The following is a 25,812-nucleotide window of genomic DNA, read 5'->3' as shown; positions in this document are numbered from 1 at the left end:
TGCTTCAAAGGATACCTTCAAGATAGTGAAAAGACATCTCACAGAATGGGAGAAAGTCATATATTCTGCTAAGGGACTTTGCACTGAGAGTATATAAAGTACTCTTACAGCTCAATAACAAAAAGAAATCCCAGTGTTAAAATGAGGATAGGAGTTAAATATTTCTCCAAGAAAGATATACAAATTGCCCGTGAGCACCTGAAAAGGTGTTCAACATCATAATCATCAGAGAATAGTGACTCTAGTCACTTCATACCCATTAGGATGGCTTATAATAAAAAAAAAAAATGGGCAAAGGTTTAGTAAGAATATGTAGAAATTAGAAACCTCATATATTACTGATGGGTTTGTAAATGGACAGCTACTTTGGAAAAGTCTGGCTATTCCTCAAAAGATTAAGCAAAGTTGCCCTGTAACCCAGGCTATATCTTTATAGAAAATACCCATTCCACTCCAAGTATATACCCAAGAGAAATGAATATGTCTACACAAAAACTTGTACACAAATGTTCATAGAAGCATTATTCATAATGGCCAAAAAGTGGAGACAACCCAAACATCCATCAACCGATAACTAGTAAACAAAACGTGGCACATGTATATACTGGAACACTATTTGGGAACAAAAAGGAATGACTGGTGCGTTCTGTAACATTATGCCAAGTGAAAGAAGTCAGACACAAAAAGGCCACATATTGTATGAATCCACTTGAAAATTTCAGAATAGGTGAATCTGTAGAGACAAGAAGCAGATGAAGGATTTCCAGGGACAAGCAGGGTGACTGCTAATGGGTATGAGGTTTCTTTTTAGGGTGATGGGATATTCTGGAATTGGATGGTAGTGATAGTTGTATAACTTCGTGAATATACTATAAAACAACCAAATTGTACACTTTAAAAGCATGAATTTTATGGCATGTGAATTATATCACAGTAAACAAAATGTTTACATCACAAATACAGTAAATTTCACAAATTTACTATATCACAAATACTAGCAAACAAAATACTAGTACACAAAATAAATGTTAACTGAGCTCCTCCTAGGCATTCTGTTACTGTGCCAGATGTTTAGGGTACCAAACGAACACAAAGGGATATGACCCCAACCTTCTAGAACCTCTTTTCCATTGAGGGTGCTTGACATTATCTGAGTAAAATTACAGTTGTTGTAAGTGCTCTGAGGGAAAAGGTACAGGGTTCACGGAGATTATTAATAGGAGTATCTGAGCCAGACTAGGTCAGACAGTTCTAAAGAGTTGATATTGCCTTCAGATCGGAAGACTGAATCCAAGCTATCAAGAAGAAAAGAAGCACCACAGGGAAGGGAACCAGCATGTGTCAAGACTCTGCTGCCAGAGCCACACTGTGTCCAGGACACCGAAAGAAAGCTAGTGTGGCTGGGACACAGAAAGTGAGGGGGGAGGGTGCAAGATGAAACTGAGAAGCAGGCTGAGACTGGACTGTGCAAAACCTCACAGACGTGCTATAGCTTCTCATGGTTTCCATTCTGGGATCGCATGTTCTTATTTATGTTTTGAAAACACGACTGTGGCCATGTTGGTTAGAGAAGGAGCAGGGTTGGAAACAGCTACAAGAGTGTTCAATTCAGTGGTCTCTGAGGGAATGATACAGCAACTGGCACCTCATAGTTGGCAGGGGAGATGAGGAGAAATGGATGTATCTAAAGGCTTTTTAGGAGATAAAAGTGACACAATTTGGTGAAAGCCTCGATCTGGCAAGTGAGGGAGAGAGGTGTAAGGCAGGATTCCTATATGTTGGACTTTTCACTGAATGGATTGGAGGGCCTTTGCTAACCCAGAGAGATTCCTTCAGGATGTACTTTGTTACCAACAACTTCAAGTACCATGAATGGATTTTTTTTTTTTTTCCGTTAAGAAAAAGCTCTTTCTTACCAAGGCAGTCACGTAATATAGAACTATGTGTTTCACTAATAGCAAATACATTGGGAAAGTTTAAAAAATGAGAAAACTAGACAACTATTTTTTTTATATTTGCCAGATGAATTTTTCTCTGGGAGTCTCTTTTGTCCTAGTCTACATCCTCAGTGTCTTAAATGTACTTGACCTTGCTGATGATTCCCAGTGCTGTAGAGATCATCTGTCACTTAGGTTTCTTCATTTTGATGTAAGTAATGGAAATAGACTCTGAAATAATTTTTTGGCAAGTAACTACCTTCCAGTGAGGAATAATTGGAATGAATTCAGTCTTAGCAATTCTTATTTCCTTGGCCAACAAAAGTCTTAAAATGTCAAGTTCTTCAAAGATGTTTTTATTCTGCAGTTATGTAGAGCGGTAGTGTTTTATTATAATTTCTAAAAGCCACTTTGGTAATTTAAGACTACACTGAAATAAATTTTAGTCTGTGCCCTCAAATTGTTTTTCAAATGAAAAACTGAGATTTGGAATGTCAGCACACAGAACCAAAAGACGGGTAAAGGCCTGGCAAAGAAAAGAGATCATACAAATGGCTTGTGATTTAAGTTAAGTTGTATGGTAACTGTTGTAAGAAAGGCACTCCCTTTTTATTAGTGTTTTATCGCTAATGTACAAGTAACGAGAGAAACATTATAAATCTGTAAACGCCATTGTTTACAGCAAAGCTTGAGGCAAATTTAAATTAGGACAATCAAGAGTCATTTAGAGAAAATCATAACAACCTGTCTTTTGCAACCCTCTTCTGGGGCATTTTCACTAATGTCTGTTCTCATCAGCCAGCAGACACACAGGAGGGAGTCAGAAACTATTGGTGCTAATTGTTCCATGAGAACACTGAAGCTTGAATCCATTTGAATCGTTTCCATTTTTCTTGCCATCAGTATAAGCTCAACCTTAGGATTAGCTAGCTCTTTACTTATCGGCATTAACTGTATTACATTGTTTTCCATATGTGCTTATTCCATCGTGTATTTGAATTTCTGAAAATTGTCATTGAAATGGGAGCTCTAAGAAAAGAATGGGCAAATTTTTGAGGTTGGGGCATTTGTGGTTAACAACAGAACCAGACAGTGCCTGTCTTGAAACTTCAGCTTCACCATTTACTAGCTGTGTGAGCTTAGATAAATTGCTTAACCACTCTGTGCCTAGTTCCTCATATATAAAATGGTGATCATAAAATATCTACGTAGTAAGTTCAAAATAAATGTTATTTGCTGCCACTGTTGTTACACCAATAAAATAGCTAAGTCCAATCTGAAAATTAAGATGTTATAATTCAGTTATGGTTGTTGTTTTTGTTGATTTCATTTGTTGTTTGGGCTTTCTTGGTGGACTAAGGACAAGGTTACATGGCTAACAAGTGGTATAAACCAGGTTTATTAAAGAGTTGGTTGAGGTCAGGGGTTAGTAAACTATGGCTTCCAGGCCACATTGGGCTTCTTTTTGTATGGCTTGCAAGCTGAGGATAGTTTTTGCATTTCTAAATTATTGAAAAAAAATCAAAAGAAGACAGTGCTTTGTGACACATGAAAATTATATAAAATTCAAGTTTCAGTATCCATAAATTAAAAAAATGTTATTGGTACATGGCCACATTTATTCATCTATATTGTCTGTGACTGCTTTCATGCCACAGCAGCAGAAAGGAATAGTTGTGACAGAGACCATAGGGCCCACAAAACTGAAAATATTAACTATATGGCTTTTTACAAAAAAAGTTTTCTAATGGCTGGCTTGTGGGGTTATTAGTTATATTGATTAAATGAATGAACTCGTGCCTTTTATACTGTCTTGCTTTAACAAAAGATGTAAGCTTGCATAAGAAAGCATATGACTTTAATTAGTTATCCTTGTGGCCAGAGAAGTTTTGTTTTGTTTTGTTTTGATTTAGAAAAAGTGTAACTTTCCATTTGTGTTAAAATTGTGTTGAAAGTAGATAGTTCATGAGTAGACTTAATTCAACTGTAGTAGATTACATAAGTATAGACATGCCAAAAACCATACGTATTCAGTAAAGAGTATTAAGATTTGGATTTCTCTCAAGAATTGTCGAAATGGAAGTCTGGCTGCGTGTGTGTGTGTGTGTGAGGATCGTAATTCTTTCTAAAAGATTCTTGAAATAAAATGAATTCCGAGAGAATCTGAATTCTGAGAAGTAAAGTTTTTAGTGATAACATATCGTAAGACTATATAGTATTATAATCCCATTTCAGAAGTTACTTGTGGTTATTTTTTTCAAGGCTTTGGCTTTGTGACTCAGAGCCCAGTATTTACAAGATAGCCAAAACTTCTGGAGTCTTTTGGCAATTGTGCTTAGAGAACATATGCTTTGATTTTGTCAGACCAATGATTTAGGCAAATAACTTCTTGTATCCTTACGCTATTTTTAACTATGATGTGGATCCTTTTCGTTTGGTTGGTTACATAATCTTTATTTAGGATCTGTGTTGCCCTTGAATATCTGTAAATCTTGCAACTCCTTTAAGTTAGGTTTATATCTTTCAAAGTCTCTTTGTCAAATACTTCTGGAAGACTTCTCCCCTGGAGCTAACGGAAACAAGAGAGACCTGGACCCTGCCCTTGAACAGTTTTGAATCTTTGAGGAAAGATAGACATTAAATCAATATATAAGCATGATCAGCGTTGGAGAATTAAATTGTGCAATGGGAAATAGACTAATTGAACCTAAACCATGGGAGAATTTTAAGAAATTACATCTAGAGTCCCTTTTATTGATGTAGGCACAATCTACTAATTGCTTTTATTATAGATATTAAATGGTTGATTGGTGAACCTTGTGCATTTGATTCTGACAGGAAATTATTTATTGATAGTAATGGTTGTTGTGAATTTGGGATGAGAAAAATACAGAAAGTGATAAAAAGACTGTCACTTATTTTGTTAATTTACTACTTGAAAATCAAAATATCCATTTGTCTCTCTTGAACAGATTTGTGTTTTTAGAGTAGAATCTAAGGTTTCTTCCTCTCTTTTAGAACTGTTATTTATTGATTTTATTATTAAAAAGATGGTAATGTGATTATGTATGCACTGTATAAATGAATGTGTACACACACACACACACACACACACACACACACAATGTACAAAGAAAAAAGGGACGTTCTACTAGCCCGTCTCAGATAGGATGAGAGTGTACCCACTGTTCGACAGTTTGCTTCACTTAAGGTTATTTTATCAACATTTTTCCCTGTCAGTGTTTATTGAGAACTACCTGTCTCTCTAGATCGATTCGTCCTTTGTTGATCTTATTGTTGATACTGTTGTTTCAAGTAGTATATCCACAAGATAAAATATTCAAAAGATTTACAAAAGAGTACACAATGGGAAGTCAGTCTCCCTCCCAAACGTGCCTGCCTCCCACTTCTCTTCTTTCCAGAGTGGCTACCCTTAGCAGTTTCTTACCCTCTACAATCGTCCTTTTATTTTTATATGCCTTTGCTTAGTCAGACTAAAATTAACTCCCTGCCCAGTCATTTATAGGGAAACTGAATGCTTAGTGAATTTACAGCAGCAACCAACTGATTCTGTAATACCAGTGTTTGAGATTGTATACTGAAAGGAGAAAAGATTTCTCACTAGTTGTGTTTCATTTTTGGATTTCATGCAGTGTGATTGTTAGAGAATATAATCTGTAGGTGTATAATCATTGCCAGCATTTTATTTAGATCCTTAAACTGTAACTGAATATTCCCAGGAGAAGGCCCTGCATGCGGGTGGAGAATACTGCCTCCCACCCACCCTCACCCCTGTCTGCTTGTCTCACTTCCGTATTGTGAATACAGACCCAAGTCTTGAGGAGCCCAAGCATAAATGGGCTTGCTGCTTTAATCTCAAAGCTAATTGAGGGGTTTCTAGCTAAACTCTGAGACATCTGTGGCTATTTTAATCTAGAACCTCATGGGTTAATAATTTGATTATTTCAACTCAAGTGTGATAGTACCAGAGTCTGGGGAGTGGAAAGGGGGTGGCAGTGGATTGAAGGAGGGACAGACGTACCCCTGCCAGAACCAACCTGGAGCTGAGAAGTTACTTATTGAAGTGCTTTCCCTGTAACACTAGGTCTTTTGTCAGCTGCTAATGCAAAGGTAGCCTCATGAACAAATCTGACCTAGAAACCCCCTGCTCTCTGATACACTTACCAGGGAACATGGGCTGATAAGTGTTTGGGGAAATAGAAATGAACCAGATCCAACCTTCAGAGTGGCTATGTTCATAGCCTATGGCCTGAGGAGCCCTAGTCTAGTACTTTCCGTTTATAGGCAGTATTTACTTTTGTACAAATTATGTTCCTCAAAAAAAAAAAAAAAAAAAAAAACAAAACAAAACATAAAGAAGTGTGTGATACTATAAAGGAAGATATTCTGTCACCAGAGAACTAGTAAAACATTATATAATTCCTAATGCATCATTTCTTTGGTCGTAGATATATGTCTAGTATAAATAATGTATATTCTGTAAATATTCTTTAATTCTATTACTTTTTCTCACAACTGAACACATATATGCCTGCCTGAAATCCACTATGCTTCCAATAAAGGTTAAAGATTTGCCCACATAAAACACCCTGAATGATTGCCATTTTTGCCTACATTTATGTTGTTTATAAGACTTACTCTTCTTAATACTAGTATAACCACATTTACTTTTTTAAATGATGGTAAAAAATAAAACACATAAAATTTATCATCTTAACCACTTCTGACTGTACAGTTCAGTGTGTTAAGTATATTCACATTGTTGTGCAACCAATCTGTAACTTTTCATCTTGCAAAACTGAAACTCTATACCCATTAGACAACAAATCCCCATCTCCCCCGTCCCTCCAGCCCTTGGCAACCACCATTCTACTTTCTGTTTACATAAATTTGACTGCCCTAGATACATCATACAAGTAGGATCAGACAATATTTGTCTTTTGAGAGTGGCTTATTTCAGTTACCATCATGTCTTCCGGGTTCATCGTATTGTAGCAAGTGTCAAAACTTCCTTTTTTTTTTTAAGGTTGGATAATATTCCATTGTAAGTGTATACAATGTTTTGCTTATCTGTTCGTCAATTAATGGATACTCATGTTGCTTCCTGGCTGTTGTGAATAGTGCTGCTAATGCACATGGGTGCACATACATCTCTTCAAGATCTTGCTTTCATACCTTTTGGATATATATCCAGAAATGGAATTGTTGGATCACATGATAATTCTGTTTTTAATTTTTTGAGAAACCACCATACTGTTTCCTAAAGCAATTGTACCATTTTTCATTCCCACCAACCATGCACAAAGGCTCCCAATTTCTCCACATCCTCATCAACGCTTGTTATTTTCTTTTTTTTTTTAATCATATCCATTCTAATGAGTGAGGGGTGACATCTCATTGGGTTAGATTTGCATTTCCCTAACAATAAGTGATAATGAGTACCTTTTCATATACCTGTTGATCATTTACATATCATCTTTCGAGAACTGTCTTTTCAAGTCCTTCGCCCATTTTTTGATCAGGTTATTTGTTGTTGTGGTTGTTGTTGTTGAGTTATAGGAGTTCTTTATATATTCTGTATGTTACTCCCATACCAGATATATACTTTATGAATATTTTCTACTGTGTTGTAGGCTGCCTTTTCATTCTGCTGATTGTTTACTTTGATGCACAGTTCTTAATTTTGATGCAGGACATATTGTCCGTTTTTATTTTTGTTGCTGTGCTTTTGGTGTCATATTAATCACATTTACTTTTAATCTTTTGAGCCCCACTAATTTTAATTAGTGCAGAATATAATGAAACATTCAAATAATTACAAAATAGACATGGCTGCCTCCTCAAAGTGAACGCTTGGCTGTCAGGGAGTGCAATCATGAACTAACATGAAAATTGTTTCATCAGCTCCTGTGAAAATATACATGTCTGGAGTACAAAGGGAAATTTGGGATGTGGATCCATATACTGTAAAGATACAGGTTAGGGGAACATGGTCAAATGCATGAAAACAAAAATGCGGGCGGCATTCCTCATCATTACCTCAGACTCGGAATCCCTGCATATCCACAATAAGCCATTGTAGAAACCCTTGCAAGAAAAAATGATTCTCTGTTAGTCTTCTGATTCCCTGTTAGCATTCTGATTTTTCTCACATCTTTCTGATGTGGTACTTCCCCAGAGTCAGTTAACACCTCTGGACAAAGACAATTAGAAAATTTTATGCTAAGGTTACCTTTCAAATTTAGAGAAATAAAAAGTGTTCTTAAAGTATTTAATTTTAGTGCCCTTAAGTTTTAATAAACTCTTGCAGCTGATGGGCAACAAAATCATTTAACAACTAGTCAGAAGTCATTGAGACTATTGAGACTATCACCGATGCACAGAAAGTCCTCTAAGTGTCATTACTAACTGCAGTAGAGTGTATGAAGAACACTCTTAAAATGTTTTCTATATCTTCTGAGGTATTTAAAGAAACTGGAATTTAAGAGATTTTTTTTTCCTTCACATACCATTTCTCCTTTTAAAATAATGTTGCCATTGTTCCTTGTTCCTCCCACTTCCTTTTTCTTTCTTTTGTGATCTCTACCTTCCCCCAGCTCTTTAGTCTCAGGCAGATGTTGATAGCCCTTCTTCTTGCCTACTTTTCCTTCCCGCCCACCCAAAGGCATCATTCACTGTCCTCGGCCCTCCTCTCTCCTCCAGCACTGGTAGGGATTAAAAGAGCCTAACAGAGGCTGCGTGGGGAGTCATTCCAGCTTCAGGGCACTTGAGGACACACACAGCGAATACTTCCCGCTTGCCAGGTCAAGCGGCTTCCTCTCCCACCGAGAGCCCAGGCCCGGTGTTGGTAATGAGGCAGGAACCTGAACTACCAGGAAACTATTAAGCTTTGATGTTGCTTCTGGACCATGTTGTCCTCCAAACGTCTAAAGCAGTTTGAGTTGTAGAAATTTCAGCAGAAGAAGAAGCTACTGAGATATCCCCCCTCACACACTTCATTTTCTTTTGGGTGTAAATAAATAGTCATAGTTGCCAGCAAGTCCCCAGTTCACAAAATAGGAGACGTATTGGACCACAGAAACCACGTGGAGATAAACTGCCCATGACAGATAGGACCCTTGGCTCAGTGTTCTGCCCATGTGAAGTTTTTACTTCATAAATAAAGCTCTGTAAGAGATAGAGCATTTTATGCAAAAAGATTCCATGTATGCTTATTAAACGTTTTAGTTAAGCTGTAGGTGAGTGAAAATTCAGGTTTTCGAGTGGTTACTTTGTTCGGCTAGCCCTCTGGTACATCATTGTGCTCTATGAGAGGATGCCGTAATCTCATTTGGGAAGTTTTATTCATTAACAAAAGCTACCAAGATAAATTTAGCATGGGTCACAGTGTTTAATTTAATAGTATTACAATAATAACTACCGTAATTAGTTTCAGATTTGCCTTCCTTCCCAGAGGACGAGATTTTTTTTAGTTTTCTGATGCCTATTTAAAGCATGAGAATGACAGGAAAATTAATGTCATGACCTTTGTAGCCTGTTTATGGTTTTCTATGTTGTACCCTAAAGGATTTAGGGAGTAGTATACATCTAAAATAAACCGCTTAGTACGGACAAGTAAAAATTGGGTTAATTGGGTTCACCTGATTCTCAGCTGGTAGCACCTTAGTCAAGACATCATTTCATATTAGACAAAGGAGCACCATTTTTACACTATAAAATTATTCTTTAAAACTATACCTGTATATTCCATAATGTCTTGAAAAGAAAAACATGTTTAAAAGCCTAGTTTTTCAGATATGTAGAGTATTTTCTCCCTGATATTTTACCTGGTTTGTCTTTTGCAATTAGGAAATCACTTTGTCATTTCATGGCAGGAACGTACGGACGCTAACTAGTGGGCGATGGTCCATGACATTAGTACCCACTTCCTTTGGGTGATGCTGGGCAGCATTGCTTTTTCTTACAACTAACTCTTTTTTCCTTTTCTAGTCTGTCAGATTTTGCACAATCACCTTTCTAAATCCTTACGATATGAAACTTGGTTTGCATTTTATTGTCGGTGTTTGTATATTTCAACAAAGAGCAGTGTTTTTATATTCAACTGGAGTTGAGAAAAATATCTAGGCATGCTAGAGTCTTTGAAGCTTTTGGATAGTTGACTGAAAAATTCCCGTGGTGATTTTTGCAAATCATGGTTTAAAGGCACTTTCATACATTGTTGGGTAAATCAGTATACTGTAACTTCTTTGAGTATGATTTGATAATATCCATAAAGATTTTAAATCGACCTAAGAAATTATTTACTGTGCTTTCATCCTACAGATGGACTTGTCCATGTTAGCAAAGATATAGGTGTAAGAAGGCACACTGCAGCTTTGTTTGTGAGAGCAAAGGGCTGAGAACAATGTCATTATCAGCCAGTGGGTGGCTGCTTAATAAGCAGTGGGTCTATGCAGTGAAATACTCTACAGCCTTTAAAAAGAATGAAGAGGATCTGTAAGTGCTGATATGGAGAGCTCTTGAAAACATATTAAGTGAAAAAAGAGTAGCACGTATAATCTGCTCTGATTTGGAGAGGGAAGAAAGAGGGGTAAAATGTATTTCTACACATGTTAGCTTGTATATACACAGACTATTTCTGAAAGGAGACCCACATAGATGCAAAGAGTTGTTGCATCTGAGGAGGGGAATTAGGGTTACAGAATGAGAGGGAGGCTTGTTCATTTTTACTCAGCTTTTTCCATGTTGGAGATAATCATTTTATGATAACCTAAGTATTAGACAAATGCCATTGGGGGCATGGAATAACAAAAATTTAGCTGATGCTGAAGAGGTAAATCTGCGAAGAGAGTGCTCCAGGGAAAAGATGAAAGTTTGAATTATTTTAAAAGAAAAATCACGAGAATCATATAAGTGGCCTCTCACACACCCACAAGAACATAAAAAATATGGATGAAGTTAGCAGGAAATCGAACAGTGATGTGTTTTCTTTTTTTTATTGAAACAGTCATTGTAAAGCTAATTGATGGGATTCTAACTTAATGCAGACACGCCATAGAGAAGGAAAAAAAAGCTAAAGATGGGAGCAGGGCTGAGACAGAAATGGACCTTACTAGCAGGGCTGCAAGGAGGTGAGACAGGAAGAGCCATAGGAGACAGAGCTAGAGTGTGGTGACGAAACCAAAGCTCCATGGTGCTTTGCAGCCAGTGAGATTTAGGAGAGAAAAAGAATGTGAGGAATCCAAAATGATCTTGAAATTATATCAATTTTCTGCCAACCTGCTTTGTTTAAAGATGATTGTATCACTGCATGTAGACAAGAGAAGAGCAAGAATGGTGGAGATGTGATTATTTCAAGGTAATGAATTAAATCTAAACTGATTGAAACACTGCCAGCCAAAATGATCCAAGAGAGTGAAATAATGAACAGTTTCACAATGCGTATCTATATCATGAATGTGTAAATGACACCGTCTTTATTTTATGTATTTATTTTACTGATGACTGTCATTTATTACCAAATGGTGTACTTTTATGCAGTGACTTCATCCTCATCATGATGGTAACCTCACTGGCCGAACAACTTCATTCTTTTAGCATTGAGAATCCAGGCGGGAAATTCCAAGGATGTTCTAGTTGATGTAGAAACACCCAAATATTTTTCTTACATCAGTATCCTTTACATTTTAATAAATAAGTAATAGAAGGATGCCTGTTTGTGAAAACTTGCCAAAACTTGGATCTTTTCAAATATACTAAAATGCACGGAGGCCTTTTAACAGAAGAGCCACAGCATCAACATATTGCACATATAGATAATGCTGGGAATCATTGTTTCCTAGGACTTGTTATCTGTAGGTGATGACACTTAAAACAGTGTTGATCTATCTGAAAAGCTCCAAGCCTTGTACTTGAGAAATTGAAAGTAGGACATTTTTTTTAATAGTTATTGAAGATAATTTTTAAGTCATTTTAGTAGTGTTTCAGTCCTTCTGAAAACAGAACCAGGCAGTCTGTCAATGATCAAAGGAAATTTACTACTGAAAAAAATAACTTAGATAATTATCTGTCACTTTAGGTTATGGAAAAGTGTAATAATGGCAAAATTAAAATGACATTACCTCAGATTTTAAATTTCACTATTCATTAAAAATATTACTTAGAATTTTAGAAACTTACTATTGCAAACTAAAAGATTTAAGTGGTATGAAAAGCACTCAATGGAACCGTAGAAGTATTGTTAATTAATTCCTAGCACTGTTGTTTTTATAGGACTGCTGACATTTATTCATTCAATAAACACTTGTTAAGCCTTGTTATATACCAGTCGCTGCTAGGTTCTGGAAATACCAAGGTAAATATGCCATTGTCCCTACCATCAGGAAATTCATAAAATTAAGGGGAAAACACACAGATTTAAACAGATATTGCTGCTAATAGAGAGCCAACGTGTGTTGGAAGATAATGGATAAATCAACAAAAATGTCTTGAACTGGCCAGGTGGACACTGCAGAAGAAGCTCAGTAGGAAGTATGTAGCAAGATAGGGGAGAGAAGCATCATGGAGGCGTATGAGGGAACCTGTTTGGCCAGCTTCAGAGATGCAGCTCTTAACAGTAGTGGGATGACCACACAGTCCGGTGTGTGGAAGGCTTCGTGTGCTGTGTGAAAGAGGTCAGGCTTTATCTTGTGGACAACAGGGAGCCACTGAAGGACTTGAGGTCTAGGAAAAGCACGATTAGATTTGCATTAAAAAGACCATTTATGGGAGGCACCTGGTTGGCTCAGTAGGTGAAGCATGGGATGCTTGATCTCAGGGTTGTAAATTTGACCCCACATTGGGTTTAGAGATTACTTAAAAAAATAATAATAAAAATTCACAGACCACTGGGTAAAGATGATGGTTGGAACTCAGTTGAAACACTGGAAGATAATTTTGTTTCCAGAAAGAGCAAAAATGAGAGAGAAAACATAGGAAAAGGGGGATAAAAGGTATAACTGTCCAGAGAGGGTAGTTCTGGGCCGGGGGCGGGGGGGGGGGGGGGAGAACCGAGGGGGAGGGGGAGTAGGAAACAGAGAAAAGTAAATTAGGAAATCTCAAAAAAATAATTGAATAACCCAGGGTCTGAATATAGGGGTTCCCAGGTTGAAAAGGCCCACCAAACATTTGGCATATGGATGAAAATATGCTGAGATACTTCATTGTGAAATTTCTAAACATTGTTTCCATAGAGAAAAAATGAAAACAGACTGCATCCAAAGGATCACAGATAACTTTGGATTTGTTAACACCAACATTGGAAACCAAAAGACAGTGGAACAACATCTTTAAATTTCAATCTAGAGTTCTATACTCAGAAAAATTGTGGGGCACCTGGGTGGCTTAGTTAAGCATCTGACTTCAGCTCAGGTCATGATCTCATGGTCTGTGAGTTCAAGCCCCATGTTAGTCTCTGTGCTGACAGCTCGGAGCCTGGAGCCTGCTTTGGATTCTGTGTCTCCCTCTCTCTCTGCCCCTCCCCTGCTCTCTCTCTCTCTCTCTCTCTCTCTCTCTCTCTTTCTGCCTCTCTCTTTCAAAAATAAACATTAAAAAGATAAAAATAAAAAATAAAAATTATTAAGCAAAGTTTTGTTGATAGATAAAAATAGGGATAAATCTTCATTTTCCACAGTGGAACATCAGTAAGTAGATACTGCCTAAAACAACAATCAAGAAGTAGGGTTGTAAGTATGTTATCCACAGATATGGAAAAGAAATACTGGAAGAATCAGCTCTGAGAATTCAAAGTGCTCGTCTCTGGGAAATCTAATGTACAGCATGGTGACTATAGTTAGTAATACTGTATGGTTTCCTGGAAATTTGCTTAAAAGAGTAGACCTTAAGTGTTTTCAGCACACACACACACACACACACACACACACACAGGTAGCTATGTGAGATGATGGGATATGTTCATTAACCTGATTGTGGTAATCATTTCACAAAGCATATATATGTCACATCATTGTATTGTACACTCTAAATATATACAATTTTATCTGTCAGTTCTACTTCAACAAATCTGAATAAAATAGAAATTTTTTCATTATAAAGGACAAAGAGAAAGATAGTTCTAGCTCTATCACAAAGAATAGGCTGGAAAGATGGAAGCCTGGAAGCCAGGAGGTAGGAAGACAGTTTAAGAGGCTGTTGTAATAGCAGCAAGACCTGACCTAAGGCAGTAGTGGGTATGGAACAGAGGCGATAACTTTGAAAAATACCTTAGAGGAAACAGGAGCTACATTTCATCTGCAGGTAGCCAAGTGGAGATATGTAGTAAACAGAGAACATTTCGCCCTGGAACCTGGGAACTAGAAATATAAATTTAGAGTTGTAGTTAGAGCCACAGGAGTTGGAAGAAATTATATAGAAAACCTGTGAAGGGAAAAGAAATGAAGGCCTCAGGCTAGAACATATTTTCCTGGACAGATTTTGATTGAGGTGGAAAAATGTCCTCCCAAACATTCTGCCTTGTTCAGTCGTACGTGTAGCACATGTGAAGGAACTCTAGTATACGAGCACTTTATGAGGGTAAATGATTAGATATTATGGTTGGAAATAATGTTGTTTGTGTTTTGAAGTATAATCTGATATATTCCCTTTTTTCTTCTTGGAAATGCCAAAGATAGCAATAACCATTTCTTAGTTTTTGGAAGAATCCTGGAGAACTTTATTAACACACTGTTAATAACACGCTGTTTTTTGAATAGTTTTTTTTTTTACAATGTATTTTCAATACATAAGACCTAGTTTAATGTTTTATTCAGCCAACAAGTTAAGTATTATTATCTCTCCCTTCCTAATTTGGGGAAACTGGAACAGAAATAAGATAAAATGACTTCTCCAAGGTCACACAGTAAGAAGTTTTAGTTAAAAATGTACATCTCCTCAGTTTGCTGATCCTTTTCCACTTTTAACTCATTACATTGCATTTAATTCATTGAGATTGGGCTGGAACATGGTCCTGAAAATTAAGGGTCATTCTAGTCTTTTAGGGGTGTTTGGTTTGGGGAAGAATAGTGAGCATCTGGCGAGAACACGTTAAAAACACAGCTAAAAACTTAGGGGATGTAGGACTATGTACTTCCAAAGTTTCCCCAATTCCAAGTAGAAAAGAAGTTGACTTGGAGGGTCTTAAACAAATTAGTTCCCCAGGATGACTCTGTAAAGCACTTGACTGTGTCAGTGGCTGACATTCAGAAATATCTGAATTTAAAGAGGGGCTTTCTTACTGAACTCATTAGCAGTATGCAGCCATTTAGGGAAGGAAGGAGATTGTCAAATATTAATACATTATATTAATGAAGCACTAAGAATTTCCTAAATGGATCCAAATATATTCTGTAGATCCTCTTTCAGCTTTTCTAATCTTTTAGTACCAATTTGAGAATTTTATTATTTGTTTCTAAAATAGGACAGAGATAAGAGCCTTTATTACAACTGAGTGAATGATGAATGCTACTATTAGTCAGAATTTACGTACTATAAGCTTATATTATTTTAACAAAATTGAACCTTAAGGTATTTGGGTCCTCTTATTTATGTAAAAATCTCAAAAAACATGAATTTCATCATTGTTTAGAAGAGGTAGCTTTTTAAATCAATGAAAACCTCTTTGGAAAACAAGCAATTAATTGCTTATAAAGTTAAGCGTACATTTAATATACCACCCAGCAATTCCACTCCTAGGCTTTCACCAAAGAGATGTCTACATAAAGACTTGGACACGAATATTTATAGTGGTTTTATTCATGATAGCCCAAAACTGGCAACAACCCAGATGCCCATCAGTGGGTGCATGGATATCATTCGGCAAGAGAGGGGAATCATTTGATGCACACAACATGAGAATTCGTATTGTTTGACTGATATGAAATAATATGAAATTCTAGAACAGGCAAAGCTAATTTATAGTGACAGAAAGCATCAATGATTGCCCGGGCCCTGTAATGAGGGGTGGGGTTGACTGTAGCAAGCACAAGGGAACTTCTTCGGGTAATGAGGGAACTTTCTGAAGTGATATTAATATTTTATATTTTCTTAAAATATGTCTGGGATCTGTTTCAAGTATGGTATGATGTGTAAAACAGAGAAAACTACCTTTGAAAGAAGAATGTATTACTTATAATCCCTTAAGAGGAGGGGCATGCCATCCAGGGTGGCCACATTGGGAAGTTCTGGCATTGGTCAGGAGGCAGAAGGAGCTATGGGAAAGCATGGCCTGGAGCCTTTATTTTGGTTTTCCTGGGAAAGACAAGGCAGGGCAAGGTAAACAGTTAGGATTGGCTAGTTTGAATGATTTCAGTAGCTCCAGGCTTTAGGATGGTCCTAGTCATCTAGCACCTGGCCCTGGGGTGATTTAGACCTGGGAAATTATGGGCAAGTTATGTGACAGCAAGATAATGGAGGTGGTTGGGGATGTGGACTTTGTATATGGAAGGTGTGTTCACAGTGGAGTTGTTTGCCATCTCCAGGATTAGCTAGCCCTGAAATGGGCACTCGGTCCTGCCAGCCAGGCCCCTAATATGAAGCAAGAATGTAATACTACAGTGGCGTTTATGTTTATGTATATGTTTGTTGTATATAAATTATACCTCAATTAAGTTGATTTGAAAAGTAAAAAAAAAAATAGTGAAATATAATGGCCACATGAAATTACTTAAAACAAGCTAGGAAAATTCATCCACAAGTGCATTAAATTTTTTCAAACAATACCTAAGTATATAAAGGACAAGAGCAGCATTGAATACCTCACAATTATAAGTTCATTCAAGCAGTTCCTTTTTCTCCTCCTCTGTGTCATGACCATTTTCAGTTCCTTAATACATAAGAAAGTTGGCTTTTTCAGTTATACATTGTCTGAGGTCACACAACCTATCTCAGTCCTTTCCTGCCACATTCCTAATGTATACATTATGTATTCTTAGGTCTGATTAAAAAAAAAACCATCAGTCAGCTTCTTCCTCAACTTTTTCAGTGACAGACATTTAAATATGTCATGTAGCATGTTCTGAAATAGGTTCCATGGCTGAATGTCATTAATCATGAGGAAGTTCTTTTTTGTTTCACTGATTTTCCTTCAATTCTAGTGTCCAGGACAAGAGCATTCTATGTAGTATTTCCATTGACCTGGTCAACCCGTGTGTGTGTGTGTGTGTGTGTGTGTGTGTGTGGGCATGAGACTATAGATGCTGGCAAGGATGTGGAGAAACAAGAACGCTCTTGCACTGTTGGTGCGAATGCAAACTGGTGCAGCCGCTCTGGAAAACAGTCTGGAGGTTCCTCAAAAAATTAAAAATAGATCTACCCTATGACCCAGCAATAGTACTGCTAGGAATTTACCCAAGGGATACAGGAGTACTGATGCATAGGGGCACTTGTACCCCAATGTTTATAGCAGCACTTTCAACAATAGCCAAATTATGGAAAGAGCCTAAATGTCCATCAACTGATGAATGGATACAGAAATTGTGGTTTATATACACAATGGAATACTACCTGGCAATGAGAAAGAATGAAATCTGGCCTTTTGTAGCAACATGGATGGAACTGGAGAGTGTTATGCTAAGTGAAATAAGTCATACAGAGAAAGACAGATACCATATGTTTTCACTCTTATGTGGATCCTGAGAAACTTAACAGAAGTCCATGGGGGAGGGGAAGGAAAAACAAGAGGTTAGAGAGGGAGGGAGCCAAAGCATAAGAGACTCTTAAAAACAGAACAAACTGAGGGTTGATGGGGGGTGGGAGGAGAGGAGGGTGGGTGATGGGTATTGAGGAGGGCACCTGTTGGAATGAGCACTGGGTGTTGTATGGAAACCAATTTGACAATAAATTTCATATTTAGAAGAAAAAAAGGAAGGGAGGGTGGAGAGGGAGGGAGAATCTGCATGGAGGAGAGCATGAGCTTGTCTATGAATTTAGGAATCAGACACACCTGGGGAAATTAAGTTGGGTCATCCTAATGATGTTGCATGTGTTACTTAATTTCTTTGAGCCTCAGTTTCTTGCCTTGAAAGATGACAACTGCTGATGCTCATGTGAGGATAAGAGAGATGTGTGAATTAACTTACCAGCATACAGTAAGCACTCAGTGCAGAAGAGTTACAGTATAGACAGGGTAGGTGAAGTTGTCATCTGTGGATTCACCAACTCTGGTTCTAGCCTCAAACCTAAAACCTGTGCGATCGTCACTGTCCAGTACTTGAAAATCAAAAGTTACGGTGGAATCAGAAGTAGAGGAAAGCCTGAGAGGCAAGCAGCTACCCAATCACATTATTTTAACATACAAAGAGGAGCCTATTATAATTACCAATGGTGAGGTACCCAAGACTTTATTACCTTTTAAAATATTTTCATATTTCAAGTTCTCCTGGCCAAATTTATTATATTATGGCATTTATCTGAATGACACTGTATCAGGCAGGTGATGTATGACATGTTTATTCTCTGGGAAATAGTTCCCTAGAAATAATTATCTAGATGAACATCCACATTGCAGCTCTGTTTGGTGCCCATATACATACAAAGGAGAATGCACTGAAACACACATTCACACCATGCGTTAATGTTAATAAGCTTGTTGAGCATGGAGTAAATGACTTTTGCTTTTTCTGTAAGGTTCTTTGTCTAAATTTATTTTTAAGACAAGGTAGCATAACAAAGACCAGGTGCTATCTGCCTTAGGTTCCCTCAACTAGGAATAAATGGGAGATTTCCATTTCCAGAACCATCAAGCTGTCACTTCTCAAGTAACCGATTCACCTAATTTTCATTTTTAATCAACTCTTTAAATATGACGTATTAACTAAAATTAAAAGTAATCATGTGAGTGATTTATAGGGCATATTGTATTAAGTCATGCTATAATTTATGGCATTCACTGTTTGCATTCATTTTTTTCCCTTTCAGATAGATTTTTCTGCTTAATGTATTTTTTGGCATTCAAATAAGAAAAGTCAGCTTATTGCTTTGGATTCTGTGTCTTCCTGTCTCTCTGCCCCTCTCCTGCTCACGCTCTGTCTCTGTCTCTCTCTCTCTCTCACACACACACACACACAAATAAGTAAGCAGTAAAAAAAAATTATTAAAAAGAAAAGCTAGGTTATAATTATCAGAGAGTATATATACTGTGAAGGACACACTGCCTGCTAGTGCTGTATCAGGGTACCTGGAGTAAAGATGCATATTGACTTTGCTTGTATGGTATTTGAAAAATACTGTTAGGTGCTGTGTATTTTTAATGCAACTTTTCCTCTAGCACATTTTTATAATGCACTTTTATTTCTAATCAGAAGATGCAAGATTATGATTATTCATAAGTTTTCTTCACTTAGCATTAGGCATATTTATTACATAATTTATTCATTTGCTATAATTAAAGTATAGAATTAAAGACAGCAGTACTTTATGTTTATGTGGCAGAGGAAGGCATTAGACTCCATTTGAGCAAATTTTCGACTTCAACTGCCAAAATATTGGAGGTACAGGTAAAATTATTTTAATGGCATTCCATATATAGCATTCCAGAGCAATAATATAAAGACTTTTTTTTCTTTTTTTCTTTTTTTTTTCTGATAGCAAAGATACTATTTATTCACTAGGGAAACTTAGATATCCATAAACATAAAAAGGAAAGTAAATAGCAATTAATCCCCACTCAGAAATAACCCCTTTTAATATTTAGTAGCTTTCTCATGCATATATGGGGGAGAAATATTGAACCATACCTCTCTGCAACCAACCCCTTTCATACAAAAATGTATTTTTCATGTTTTTGGTATTTTAAGAAGCATTGTTTGTAATAGTTTTATTGTAAAAATGTATCCTAATTTACTCAGAGGTTTTACATTTGGTGTGTATGGCACCCTAAAGAATTCTAAAAAGGTAATAAAAATGATGATAATGAAGATGGATGGCAATATAGCTTTGCACATTATCATGATGACTTTCTGAAGTGGAAGAAAGGTCAGAATCAAAAGGAATGCCGAGCTTTAAGGCTTAGGATGCATATTGCAAAAATACCCCATAGAGTCTCCATGTGAATATCACTCCTCATTAAGTAGGTTGCCTTGTTTTGTTGGTTTCTTTTGCTGTGCCAAAAGCACAATTTTGGTGTAGTCCCAATTGTTCATTTTTGCCTTTGTTTCCCTTGCCTGAGGAAAAAAATGTTGCTAAGGCTGATGTCAAAGAATTATTACCCATGTTTTCTTCTAGGAGTTTTATGGTTTCACATTTAGGTCTTTAATCCATTTTGAGGTGTTTTTTTTTGTTTGTTTGTTTTTTTTGTTTTTTTTTTTTTTTTTTTGTATGGTGTAAGAACCCGACCCAGTTTCAGTCTTTTGCATGTAGCTGTCCAGTTTTTCCAACATTATTAGTTGAAAAAACAGCCTTTTCCCCATTATATTTTCCTGCCTCCTTTGTCATAGAGTAAATGACCATATAATTGTGGGGTTTTTTCTGGGCCTCTGTTCTATTCTGCTGATCTGTGTGTCTGTTTTTGTGATGCTGCCATACTGTTTTGATTACCATAGCTTTGTAGTATAGTTTGAAATCTGGAATTGTGATGCCTCTACCTTTGTTCTTTCTCAAGATTGCTTTGGCTCTTTGGAATATTTTGTGGTTCCATACAAACTTTAGTATTATTTGTTCTAATTGTGTGAAAAATGCTGTTGGTATTTTGATAGGGATTGCATTGAATCTGTGATTACTTTGAGTATTATGAAGATTTCAGTAATATTAATTCTTCCAGTTCATGAGCATGGAATATCTTCTCATTTGTTTGTGTTGTCTTTAATATCTTTCATCAGTTAAGTTTTATAGTGTTCAGGTAAGTTTTATAGGTCTTCCAACTCCTTGGTTAAATTTATTCCTAGGTGTTTTGTTCTCTTTGGTGCAATTGTAAATAGATTGTTTTCTCAAGTTCTCTTTCTTCTACTTCATTATTAGTGTATAGAAATACAACAGATTTCTGTATATTGATTTTGTATCCTGCAACTTTCCTGAATTCACTTATTAGTTGTAATAGTGGAGTCTTTAGGATTTTCTGTACATCGTATTATGTCATCTGCAAATAAGGAAAGTTTGACTTATTCCTTACCAATTTGGATGTCTGCTATTTCTTTTTCTTATCTAACAGCTAGGACTTCCAGTACTGTGTTAAATAAACATGTTAAGAGTGGAAATCCTTGTCTTGATCCTGATCTTTGTGGAAAAGCTCTCAGGTTTTCACCATTGAGTATGATGTGTAGGTGTGGGTTTTTCATATATGGCCTTTGTTATGTTGAAGTACATTCCCTCTAAATTGACTTTGTTGAGGGTTTTTTATCATGAATGGATGTGGTATTTTGTCAAATGCTTTTTCTGCATCTATTGAGATATTAATGTGGTTTTTATCCTATCTCTTGTTAATGTGAGGAATTATATTGATTGGTTTGCAAATATTGAATGACCCTTGCATCCCTGGAATACATCTTACATGATTGTGGTAAATAATTTTTTAATGTATTGTTGAATTTGGTTTGCTAGTATTTTGTTGAGAATTATTGAATCTATGTTCATCAGGGATATTGGCCTGTAGTTTTCTCTTTTTGTAGTGCCTTTGGTCTAAAATTTTGCTTATACTTTTTGCTTTTATGTTATTGGGGATGTTGGTATGGAGGTTTCTTTCCTTCTATTGGCTTTTTATCTGGTTTTAGTATCTGTATAATACTGGCCTCATAGAATTACATTGTTAGAATTCCCTCATTTTCAATTTTCTGAGAATATTTGTATATAATTGGTATTATTGCTTCTTTATTCAGTAGGTTTCATCAAAGCAACTATTTGGGACTGGTATTTTCTTTGAGGGAAGATTTTTAACTAAAAATTCAATTCTTTGAAAATATAATAAGTCTCACTTCTTTTTTTTATTTATTTTTATTTTTATTTATTTATTTATTTTTTATTCTCAAGTTAGTTAACATACAATATAGTCTTGGCAACAGGAGTAGAACCCAGTGACTCATCACTTACATATAACACCCAGTGCTCATCCCAACAAGCGCCCTCCTTAATGTCCATCACCGATTTAACCCACCTCCCTACCCCAACCCCATCAACCCTCAGTTTGTTCTCTGTATTTAAGAGTCTCTTATGATTTTAAGGCTCACTTCTTGAGTGAGCTTTGATAGTTTGTGTCTTTCAGGGAATTTGTTCATTTTATTTAAATTATCAAATTTATTGCCAAAATGTTGTTTGTAATGATCCCTATTTTTAATAGCATTAGTGTCTGTAGTGATGTCACCTCTCATTCCTGATATTGGTCATTTGTGTCTTCTTTCTTCTGATGAATTAAGCTAAAGGTTTATCAAATGTATTGATATTCTCAAAAAAATCTGCTTTTTATTTAATTATTTTTATCTATTTTTCTGTTGTTCATTTCACTTATTTCCTCTCCTTTTTTCCTCTCCAATCTCTTACTTCTTTTTTTCCCACTTTGGGTTAAATTTGTTTTTTCTGGTTTTTAAGGTAGAAACTGAGGTCATTGACTTGAGATCTACTTTATTTACTCAAAGAGATGCTTAGTAGTCTCAATTTCTCCCTATGTATTGCTTTTTGATACGTTGTATTTGCATTTCACTCAGTTCAAAAGACTATAATTTTCATTTTGATTTCTTCGTTGAACCCATAGGTTATTTATAAGTATGTGATTTAATGAACAAATATTTGGAAATTTTCCAGGTAGTATTTGTGGGTTTTCTTTATTTGTTTTGCTTTCTACTTTAATTCCATTGTGGTCAGAGAGCATATTATACATACATTATATGACTTGAATCCTCTTAAGCATATTGAGACTTGTTTTTATGGCCCAGAATATAGTCTGTCTTGATAAATATTTCATGTGCTTTGGAAACAATGTGTATTCTGTTATGTTGGGTGAAATATTTTATAAATGTCAGTTAGGTCAAATTGACCTCTAATATCTTTAGTGATTTTCTGTCTCTTATTATTGATTATAAATTATTGTATTTTCTCCTTGAAGCTCTGTCAGTTTTTGCTTTATGTATTTTGAAGCTCAGTTATTTGGGATATAAACATTTGAGATTATTGCCTCTTTTTGATGAGTTGACCTTTTATAATTGTGAAATGATCTTCCTTACACCTGCTAACATTCATTGCTCTGTAATCTACTTTTTCTGCTACTAATATAGCCATTCTACCTTTCTTTTGTCTTGTACTAGCATGATATATCTTTTTACATTCTTTTAATTATAATCTATTTGTATCTCCGTATTTAAAGTGCCTTTCTTACAGGCAACATATAGTTGAACGTTGCATATTTATCCAAGCATTATCTTTTATTATGATATTTAGATCATTTGTATTTAATGTTATTATTGATATGATTAGATTTTAATCTATCATCTTGCTCATTTTTTTCTGTTTTTCCCATCCATTTTATTCTTTTTTCATTTTCCCTTGAAAAACTGAATATTTTTATGATTCCATTTTTGTATTGTTGGCTTTATCTCTAAAATTCTTTGTTTAGCGACTTTAGGTATTGCTTTCAGATGTATAATATATATGTTTAACTTACCATAATCTACCTCCCAGTGATATTATACCACTTCACTGATAATATAAGAAACTTAAAATTATATACTTATATTACTCCCCTCTCAATTTTGGTCCTATTGTTACCATATATCATTTTACATACGTTGCATTCTTAATTACTTTTATTTAAATAGTTATATTTTTAGGAGATTTAAATATTAAGGAAAAAAGGCCTTGTATGCTTACCATGTAGTTCCCATTTCTAGTATTTTTCCTTCCTATATATAAACCCATACCCTAATCTAGTGTTTTATTCTTTCTGCCTAAAAGACATTGTTTAGCATTTTTATAGTGTAGTGGACTTGTAATGAATTCTTTCAGCTTTTGTATTTACAAAAAAATCCTTCACTTCTCCTTTATTTTTTTAAAGATACTGTCTCTGATCATAGAATTCTAGATTACAGTTTTTTTTTTCTTACAGTATTTAAAGATGCTGCTCCACTGTCTTCTCACTTGCATTGTTTCCAACAAGAAGTCCTCTATATGTAAGATATGTTGGGAATGCCTTTAAAAAACTTTTTTTTTCCCACGACTTTTGAGCAACTTGGTCATAATATTCTTTGGTATAGTTTTGATGGGTTTTTGTGCTCCAGGTTTTTGAGCTTTTTAGATCTGTGTGTTTATAGCTTTACTCAAGTTTGGAAAATTTTCTGCCATTATTTCTAAAATGATTTTTTTTTTTTTTGTCTTTCCATCTTTCACCTCTCCAATTACTGATATATTTAGGCTGCTTGAAGTTGTCCTATTGCTTGCTAACCATTTCTCCTTTTTTTCTCTTTTCTTTTTTTACTCTCGCCTTCTGAGTTTCATTTTAGAAAATCTCTATTACTGTGCCTTCGAGTTTGCTAACTTTTTTTTTTTTGACATGGCTAATGTGCTATTAATTCCATCCGGTGTATTTTCATTTTGTATATTATAGTTTTCATCTCTGGAAATTTTATGTGGGTCTTTTTAATATCTTTCAAGTCTATATTTAACTTTTTGAACATACGAAATAGTTATTACTTAATTACAGTTTGAACTTTGACCACTAATTCTAATAGCTGTGTCAGTTCAGGGTCAGTTTGATTATTTTCTGCATTATGGCTCATGTTTTCCTGTCTCTTTGCATGCTTAATTTTTAATTAGACGTTAGATATTATGAATTTTACCTTGTTGCATGATGGATATTTTTGTAGGTCTGTAAATATTCTTGAGTTTTGTTCTAAATGCACAGTTAAGACACTTGGAAATAGCTTGTTCCTTTTCACTCTTGCTTTAAGATTTGTTATATGAAACCAGAGAGGGGTGCCTGGGTGGCTCAGTTGGTTAAGCATCCAACTCTTGATTTCAGTTCAGGTCATGTTCTCACAGTCGTGAGATTGAGCTCCATGGTGGGCTCCACGTGGGTCTCAGCACTAGGCATGGAGCCTGCTTAAGGTTCCTCTCTCTCCCTCTCCTTCTGTCCCCACCCCCCTTGCATGTGCTCACACACATGAGCTCTCTCTCTCCCCCCTCTCTCTCAAACAAACAAAAGAAACCAGAGAAATGCTTGGTGTAGGGCTTAATTAAACTATTTCCCTTTACTAAGGCAAGACCCTTCTTTGTGCTCTACTTGATGTCCTGTGAATTAGGGGTGTTTTCAGTCTGGCTGGTGGGAATAGGCAATATTCCTGCCCCACTGTGAGTGTTGAGCAGCTTGGATCTTCTCATAATGAAAGGTAGTTTCTTCACTTGCATGTGCTGAGCAGTACATGAGCAAATACTTGATGGAGACCCTCTTTATTGCTGTTTCTCTTTTTCTTTATAGAGCTTTTTTCCCCATTACTCTGGGGCTCTCCACAGGGTTCTCCCTTCCTACAACATTGCTCGTCTCATTTGTTTCCTGTTTCCCAGGACATCAGTCTTTTGTGATCTGATGTCCAGTGTTTTGAAATACTGTTTCGTATGGGGCGCCTGGGTGGCTCAGTCGGTTAAGCGTCCGACTTCAGCTCAGGTCACGATCTCACGGTCCGTGAGATCGAGCCCCGCGTCGGGCTCTGGGCTGATGATGGCCCAGAGCCTGGAGCCTGCTTCCGATTCTGTGTCTCCCTCTCTCTCTGACCCTCCCCAGTTCATGCTCTGCCTCTCTCTGTCTCAAAAATAAATAAACGTTAAAAAAAAATAAAAAAAAAAAAAAAGAAATACTGTTTCGTATATTTTGTCTATATTTTTGGTTGTTTCAGGCAGGAGGACAAAT

General features: G+C 36.1%; 1 protein-coding gene across 7 annotated transcripts in view; it reads left to right on the top strand.

Moving 5' to 3' along the window:
- ZNF438 (zinc finger protein 438) overlaps positions 1-25,812 on the top strand; it is a 173,431-nt gene that overhangs the window by 119,408 nt on the left and 28,211 nt on the right. The gene's annotated exons all lie outside the window — the stretch shown is intronic.

Source organism: Leopardus geoffroyi, chromosome B4 (genome assembly GCF_018350155.1).
Source record: "Leopardus geoffroyi isolate Oge1 chromosome B4, O.geoffroyi_Oge1_pat1.0, whole genome shotgun sequence".
In the NCBI taxonomy this organism is placed as follows: Eukaryota; Metazoa; Chordata; class Mammalia; order Carnivora; family Felidae; genus Leopardus; species Leopardus geoffroyi.
The sequence above is the reverse complement of the archived record's forward strand: the minus strand, read 5'-3'. Positions and strand labels throughout refer to the sequence as shown.